Source organism: Silene latifolia, unplaced genomic scaffold (assembly GCF_048544455.1).
Source record: "Silene latifolia isolate original U9 population unplaced genomic scaffold, ASM4854445v1 scaffold_283, whole genome shotgun sequence".
NCBI classification, from domain to species: domain Eukaryota; kingdom Viridiplantae; phylum Streptophyta; class Magnoliopsida; order Caryophyllales; family Caryophyllaceae; genus Silene; species Silene latifolia.
The window spans coordinates 23,124-31,191 of record NW_027413224.1 but is presented as its reverse complement, the minus strand read 5'-3'; positions in this window follow the sequence as shown (position 1 = coordinate 31,191).

Here is an 8,068-nt window from a genome sequence, read left to right as displayed (position 1 = left end):
AAGATACTTAAGACGGATTCACCTTGAAAGACTGTGGTTTCCTATCACCCGAAATGTGCAAAATCGAACCTCAACCACTTGATCTTTGCGGACGACCTCATGATCTTCGTTAGAGGTGATGTCCCCTCTTCTTCAAGCCGCGCCCACCGCCTTGGTCTTTGCTAACATCTCTGGACTCCACGCTAGCCCATCCAAAACAAGCATTTTTTTTGGCGGAGTTCGACATGACATTAAAAATCAAATTCGGAGCATCACGGGTTTCTCTGAGGATTTCTTTCCGTTCCGCTATCTTGGCATCACAATGAATCCTGGTAGACTCTCTCCCACAATTTACAACCTGATGATTGATAAAATCCAAGGCGCAATTCAACATTGGTCGTGTAATTTTTTGTCTTACGCGGGAAGCTACAACTTATTAATCTTTGTGGTCTTTGGTCTCGAAAATTTTTGGTGTTCGCTCTTCTCGCTCCCCCTTTATGTTACCGAGTGGTTAATAAATTATGCAAGGATTTTTTTCGGGGCATAAGTGCGGGTCAGAGAAAGATGAGCTACAAGAGCTGGAATTCTATTTGTGCGCCTTGGGACGAAGGCGGCTTCAACGTCAAAGAGCTTCTTAGCTGGAATAAAGCACTCCTCGATAAGTGGATCGGCAACTTACCACGCACCGTGATGATCTTTGGGACTCTTGGAGTCGCACTTATAACCTTAAAGGTAAGTCTATCCGGATGGTCACGCTCTCACTTGTCATGGTGAGAGTTGGAGGGATATTATTAAAGTCAAGGACGCTCTTATTGAGCTTGCTGGCTCCAAGGCCGCTGCTTTTTCTATGCTCAGTTCGTGCGTCTCCCACGGCAAGTTCAGGGTGGGTCGGGCTTATAGCCTTTTCCGACATTGCAGACCTAAGCTCAGATGGACTACCCCCCTTCGGTCTGACAGCATCCTTCCAAAACACCGCATTTGCGTTATCCAAGCTGTGCAGCACCAACTTGCCACTGTAGACAATATCAACAGGCGGGGTCTTATGCTCGTCAATAGATGTTGCCTTTGTACGGCTGCTCAAGAGTCTCATCGACATTTGTTTTTCGGATGCTCCTTCTCCCAACAAAGTTAGACGTAACATGTTAGCTTGGGCTGGGGTTTCGGGCTCGAGCTCAGATATCGATATTAAAAATTACCTCTACAAAATTAATGTTGGAAAAAATGTAATTGGAGGAATATTCTTTACGGTTGTAGTGTCGCGGGTATGGTCTATGCCATCCGGGAGGAGAGAAACAATCGTCTGCTTGGAGAAATACAAGCCACGCCTGAGATGGTAGTCGCTAAGCTTCAAAGTACTTTGAAAATCCGCCTTTCGATAATCGACCCTCGGATTAGACAGTGGTTAGATTTTACAAATTAATTTGTGTGTTTGGATTAACGGAACTTTAGTGCTTTCTCGGTCATTAGTGTTTTTGTAAGATGCCTTCTCATTTCTTTTCTTTCCCTATATGGACGAATACAAATGAGTTTAACTTTCTTGCAAAAAAAAAAAAAAAAAAAAAAAAAAAAAAAATAATAATAATAATAATAATAATAATAATAATAATAACAATAATAATATGGGACAGGCATGGTGGCTCTCTTCGTCCTGCGGATTTGTTACTTTATTCTTGGGACAGGGGGCGTGATGTGTGCGTTGACTTGACAGGTTCTTCACCTTTGACTCAGACTGGGTTGGCAGATTTTGTGCCGGGCCGGGTTGTCGCCGATCTTTGCTCAAATGAAAGTGTGCTAAGTATGGGGATTTGTGCGCGGTAGCGGGTTATGGTTTCCTACCTTTCTCTTTCTCTTCACTTGGGGAGCTGGGTTCGGATCTTTGTTGCCTTGCTCAGCGGATCCGAAATTCTCGGTATCTCAGGATGCGGGGGCTCGGGTGGCCGCTTACATTTTTACTAGACTTAGTTTTGCTATTGCTAAGGGTGTGGGAGCCCAGATTGTCTCTCGGCTCCCCACCAATTTCATGTAAATTTTTATTTCTATTTTAATGAAAGCTGCGCGCATCCCTTTATAAAATAAAAATAAAATAATAATAATAATAATAATAATAATAATAATACGCAATACGATGCATGTATACGTATTAGCATACTACCTTATGTATATATACTCTCACCTTATATACTCCAACCTTATCTAAGTACAATCTCACAACATCACATTTTCCACCATACAAAAGACAGAAGTGAGAAAGAGAGAAAAAAAAGGAGATTTCCTCACCTCGCCTTGCTATCGTAAGGTAAGCCCGTCCCACTAGCTTATATATTATTTTAATTAACTCGCCTCGATCTTGACCCACCATAGACCGCCATTGACCACCCATTGACCCTGTTGACCACCCAAATTAGGGGTTTGACCGAGTTGTTGTTGTTGTTGTTTTATGCGACCGTCTTAAGACGGGTTTTTTACCCTCAAACCATGATTGATTTAGGGTGGTATTGGGTGGAAGTTGTCGTGGTTGTGTGGAGAGTTTAGTGGTGCCATAGGTGGTGGAGTTGGTGGCTGTGGTGGTCGGAAATCGAGGGTAAAGGAGGGTGTGCGGTGGATGTCGAGTTTGTTGTTGTTGTTCTTGTTGTTGCTAGTGTCGTGGGGTTGCTGGTAGTTGTCGACAACGGCTAGTGTCGACTATGGTTAGGGGACACGGTGGGGGTGTTGACGAGGTCGGTCGTGGCCGGTGGTGGCCATGGTTGGGGCATTTATGTGGTAGAGTTTGAAGGGTGTCGGGTTTGGATGAGTGTTAGAGTCGTGTGTGGTGTGGCGGTTGTTACGGTTGCTGTCGACGATGGGAGCCACCGTGGCTGGTGGTGGTGACCACGGTGGCAGCAGTAGGTGGCTATGGGTGGTGGTGTACATGGTGGCGCGAGGTGTAACCTGACCGAGTGTATTTAAGACGAGTTTTATTTAATTAATTGAATTCGTATTTAATTTAACTAGGTTTAAACCCGTGAAAATTCACGGGTTTGCTATAAAAAATTCACAATTAGCAATTATATGTAATTATGTAAAACATACAAATAACTAAAAAACATTATTCATTGCTTTGTGTTGAAGATAAGTCAGGTTTAAATATGTTTGTAACCAATATAAAATTTGATATTTTGTAAATGTATCATTATTTTAACTTATTTGATTAATTTTTAGTAATTATATTCTATTTGAACGTCAGGAATAATCATTGAATATAATAGTACCAATTTTATTTTTGATCAAATACTTTATAATAAATATTTTATAACAAAAATTCCATCTCTTTATATTATTATATATTCAAGATTGATAAAATTAGTTATATAGATGTATTGAGCCATACTGCTATTAGGAACTTTAAAACATTTATATGTTCATTCAAAATGAATGATTTTCATTTTCCACTAATTACTCGTAATTGATAAGTTCAGCCCACTTTATCCTGTATATGCTTTCAGAAATGATTACACCCGTGTAATTTGGAAAAAAAAGTACTTGAAAAATGATTTTCAAAAAAGCTCCTATAAAATTTATATTTGGATTGCTATTATAGTTGTTCATAAGTTAACTATAAAATCAACTAAAATATTTTTAAAGAAGATAGGGAATACATTATATTTTATTTTAAATTCATTTTTTTATTATAGAAAGCTTTAAATTTGTTGCCATATTTATGTTTTGAACTTAGTTATTTCATTAATTGACATGTCATCTTGAGATCAAATTTTGTGATGCCATGTCAGCTGCTTTGGCTTTTGCATTAGATAAATATATGATTAGATTAGATTAGTTAGTAATTTATTTTATTTTATTATTATATTTAGGTGACAGTTTCTATGGAAGATTATTTATTCGGATTGGTTATGGAGATTTGCTAAAAGGTGGGTTTATCTTACTTAGTTTTAATATATGTTTGAATGGTCATGTGAGTCGTATTTTAATGGTCATTGCATTATAACATGACATTGGTTAGTTGCATTGAATGAGTCGGTAACTGACATGTTATACGTTATCTTGCATTTACTATATTGTCTTGTATGACGGAGGACTTGGTGGATTACTTGTTGTTATAGAGACGTGAGGCGGTTGGAAAACCGTCTCACGCTCGGGTCGCCTCTTGGAGCTTCTCACTCCATGAGGGATGTGCACATTAATGGCTTAAGTTATGGAGGGACTCGTGTGGTTGATTCAAGACGTCTTGCAAGGGATCCGGTTGGCTTCCGGACCCTATATTTCTAGGCGTGTCCTGATACCTGTTTGTGGTTATTGGTATGTCTAGGCGTATTTCGGTACCAGTGTGGTTGTCGGTATGCTTGGGCGTGTTCCGGTACTGTGGTGATGGTTGTTTGATATCAAGTTATTCATATCATGGTCATGTTGCATACTCACACACTTTGAGTTGAGTCACACTTTATTGACTTATTGAAATTGACGCGTTTGTCATGCATGTAATTGTCACCTATTTTCGGGGTGGCCTGTGTCGATCCATATGATATTTCCGATCATATGGGGAGTAGGTTAAGCACAGGTTTGCTTCTTGTCGTGATCGGGTTTCGGGCCGCGCTACGGACTTGGAGTCGAGTAAATAGTCACTAGGTAGATGACATAGTCATAGAAGAGTTGTATTTCATTTATCCATTAGTTTATGATTGTAATAACTAAACTTGCTATTTATTTAATAAAGTTTCTTAATTATAATTCCAATTTCACTGACTCGGAAAACCGAAACGGTAACATTTCCCAATCACCTTGGCCGGGTAAGAAGGGGGTGTTACACCAAAACTGAAAGTGCGATAGAACTGTTCTAAACCAAAATCCAACTAAAGTAAATAAAATATTATGACACTACAACGGAAGACTACTATTCGGACTCATGGTGACTCATCCCCGATTAACTCGCGCATCCAAGTCATACACCTTTAAACAACTGCTCACCATCCACGAATGGATCACCACATTTTTTAAAGAATTTAAACGGGGTCAGTTACTGCATAAACAATATAAGATAATAAAACAAACAGAACACAATCACAATTCCCCAACACCGTCACATCACCAATCATCTGACTACACACTAAAGTGTGTAGCCCGCCAGAAATACCCATCGCAATAGATATTCCACACCGCCGGGGGGACCGCATGACCGTTCCCATTTAAGCCCCGCTCATCTCCGTCGAGCGAATAACCATGTCCATTATTGTGCACATCCCCCTTGTGACGGGAACCACAAGGGACGAATTAAGGGCGTGAAGCCACTCCCGCAAGTGACTCCACTCAACTGAGGGCGCACCTCGCGAACCATAGATAATCAACAACAACCAACTACAATATCAACAATACCAAAACCAAACCAATTAGGATATAATCACATGCCAATCATAAAACAACCATCTTATAATCATTTACACAATAACTGAGTAGGAAAACTCTACCTGGAATGAAATCACCGATCAATAATCACAAGTAGCAGATCAAAAGCGTTCCTCTACGAAATCACCTCCTATAATCGCATAATCATACAATTACAATCTAACATCAACCATACTCCCAAAATCCCCAAATCGCCCAATTAGGGTTTAAACAAAACTAATGAATTGACATAAAAATGGTACAAGGACCTTACCCACAATACGATGATCTCAACGGTATAAAAAAATACGAAATCCGACGATTCTAACCCCTTGGATTTGATATTAATGCGAGAGAAAAACTTACATTGTTTTGTTTTCTTTTGTAAGAAGATTTAGAATAAGTTAAAAGGTAAAAGAAATGACGGAAATACTTTACATAACCTTTTCACGCGTTGCTATCAAACCCACCAAAACCCGTATAACCCGACTTACTCGATCGAATAATCGAGGTACTCGATCGAGTTGTCGTTACTCGATTGAGTATCCATCAGACAAAATACTCTCCAGAATGCAAAACTAACTTACTCGACAGAGTAAGCGCTACTCGATAGAGTACCCAACAGCTCATATATCCGTGGTATTACATGAATAGGTTCTCTCTATTTTCCCATTGGTTACTAGATGGAACGTTGTACTCATTTTCAAAGTAGTACCTAAGGAATCCTGCACCTCTTGCCAAAATCTGGATATAAACCTTGCATATCGATCTGAGACAATGTCTTTGGCACCCCATGCAACTTTATCACATTCTTTTTGTATCCATTAGCCAATTTGACTTTACTCCAAGTGTCCTTCATCGGAATGAAGTCAGTTGACTTGGTAAGTCGATCAACGATCACCCAAATCATATTGTTAACCTTATGCGTCTAGGTAACCCCTCAACAAAGTTCATAGAGATTGATTCTCATTTCCACTTAGGCACCTCAAGTGACTGTACCTTACCTTACGGCCTTCTATGTTCACCATTTACCCCTTTCCACGTTAAACACCTTGCAACAAACTCGGCTACCTCTCTTTTCATACCCGGCCACCAAAATGTCTTCTTTAGATCTTTTTATAACTTATCACCTCCGGATGCATAGAATAAGGTGTGCAATGGGCCTCCGTCATAATTGTTCTTTGAGCTCGTTATCACTAGGCACACATCATCTCTCATCAAATGGGTCTCCTCGACAACGACGCCATTTTACAGGGATAAGTTAGTATCTCTGTTCAAAAACACCCTAAGGACATTAACTAATGTTGATAGTGAAGTAGGGGCCGAACCACAAGGAAAAAGGAATCATGCCTATTATTTATGGACAGTTTCCAGACTGTTTAACCAGACTTTTGGTTTTGGCTAAACTAAAGAATGAGTTAATTTGAGATGGCTAATCAATATTTAAAAGAGTTTAGGGTCTCAGATTCACGACGAATATCAACTAGGGGGATTTAGGGTGAATCAATAAACATGAAGAACCATCTAAGATTACAAGTTCGGTCAAATCAATGAATCCTTGGATAAGCAACTTAACACGGGGTCGCTATGATTAAGTTCGTTTTACCAATTAAGGTAATCAATTATTATTCTTAAGCTGCTCGATATTAATCTTAATTCGCAAGACTAATCAATCAATCTTGGCAAGTACTTAATTAATTAGATTGAAAACAATAACTAAACAGTTGTAGTTACTGATTCGATTGGATCTAAATGGCGGAGCAGGACCTGACTAGTCGGCGGATGGGTAGGTGGAGAGAGGTAGGCCAATGGTTGGGTAGAGTAAGCGTTGGTATTTGGTTTTCGATGAGGAAGGGTAAATGTGAGTAAAATATGTGGATTGAAAATAAAAATGGTAAAATCATTATGTGAAAGAGTAAGGTGTATATGTGAAAGAGCACAACCCTTTTTTAAATTTATATTCAAAATAATTATGACTTGAAAACATGAATTTACTAGTATTGGTGTCCGGCTTCGCCCGGGCTACCTCTACTTATCATTATTTTTTTTTTCATTAAATAAAATTACTTAAAGTTGCATAACCCATAAATTTATCATTAATATATTTTTCTATGACATATCCTAAAATTACAATTAAATATAACATTTAACATTTCACTACTCTTGTTGCTGCTAGTATGACTTTCACTACTCCTGTTGCTATATATTATTGTTGCTTTTACTACTCACATGGAAGGTTACTATTATAATAGTTGATTATCTAGTTGTATTAGAGTTATATATTTAAAAAAATCTGAAATATTAGATTAGAATATTATTTAAGAGCAATCATTATTATTTACTAACTAAATTACAAATATAATGAATTATGGAATATTATATTTTTTGGAAATATGAATTGATTTACTTACCTTTTAATAGGTTCCAAAATATAACATATACTTATATTATATTTATGTATATTAAATAATTAACATATTTATACTAATTAATACCATAAGTGAGACCCATTTATTTAAGGAAACTCGGCATATTCTAATATTCTCTAAATTTATACTTTTAACCAAAACTATATAATATTTACATTGAAGTCTCTTGTTTAGGTCCATCACACGGCGCTAGCAATTTAAAACAATATAGTATAATTAATGATTTAATGTGTATAGATTTATTTAATTACATGGAAGTCCCTTGGCTTCTAGAATTAATATATAGT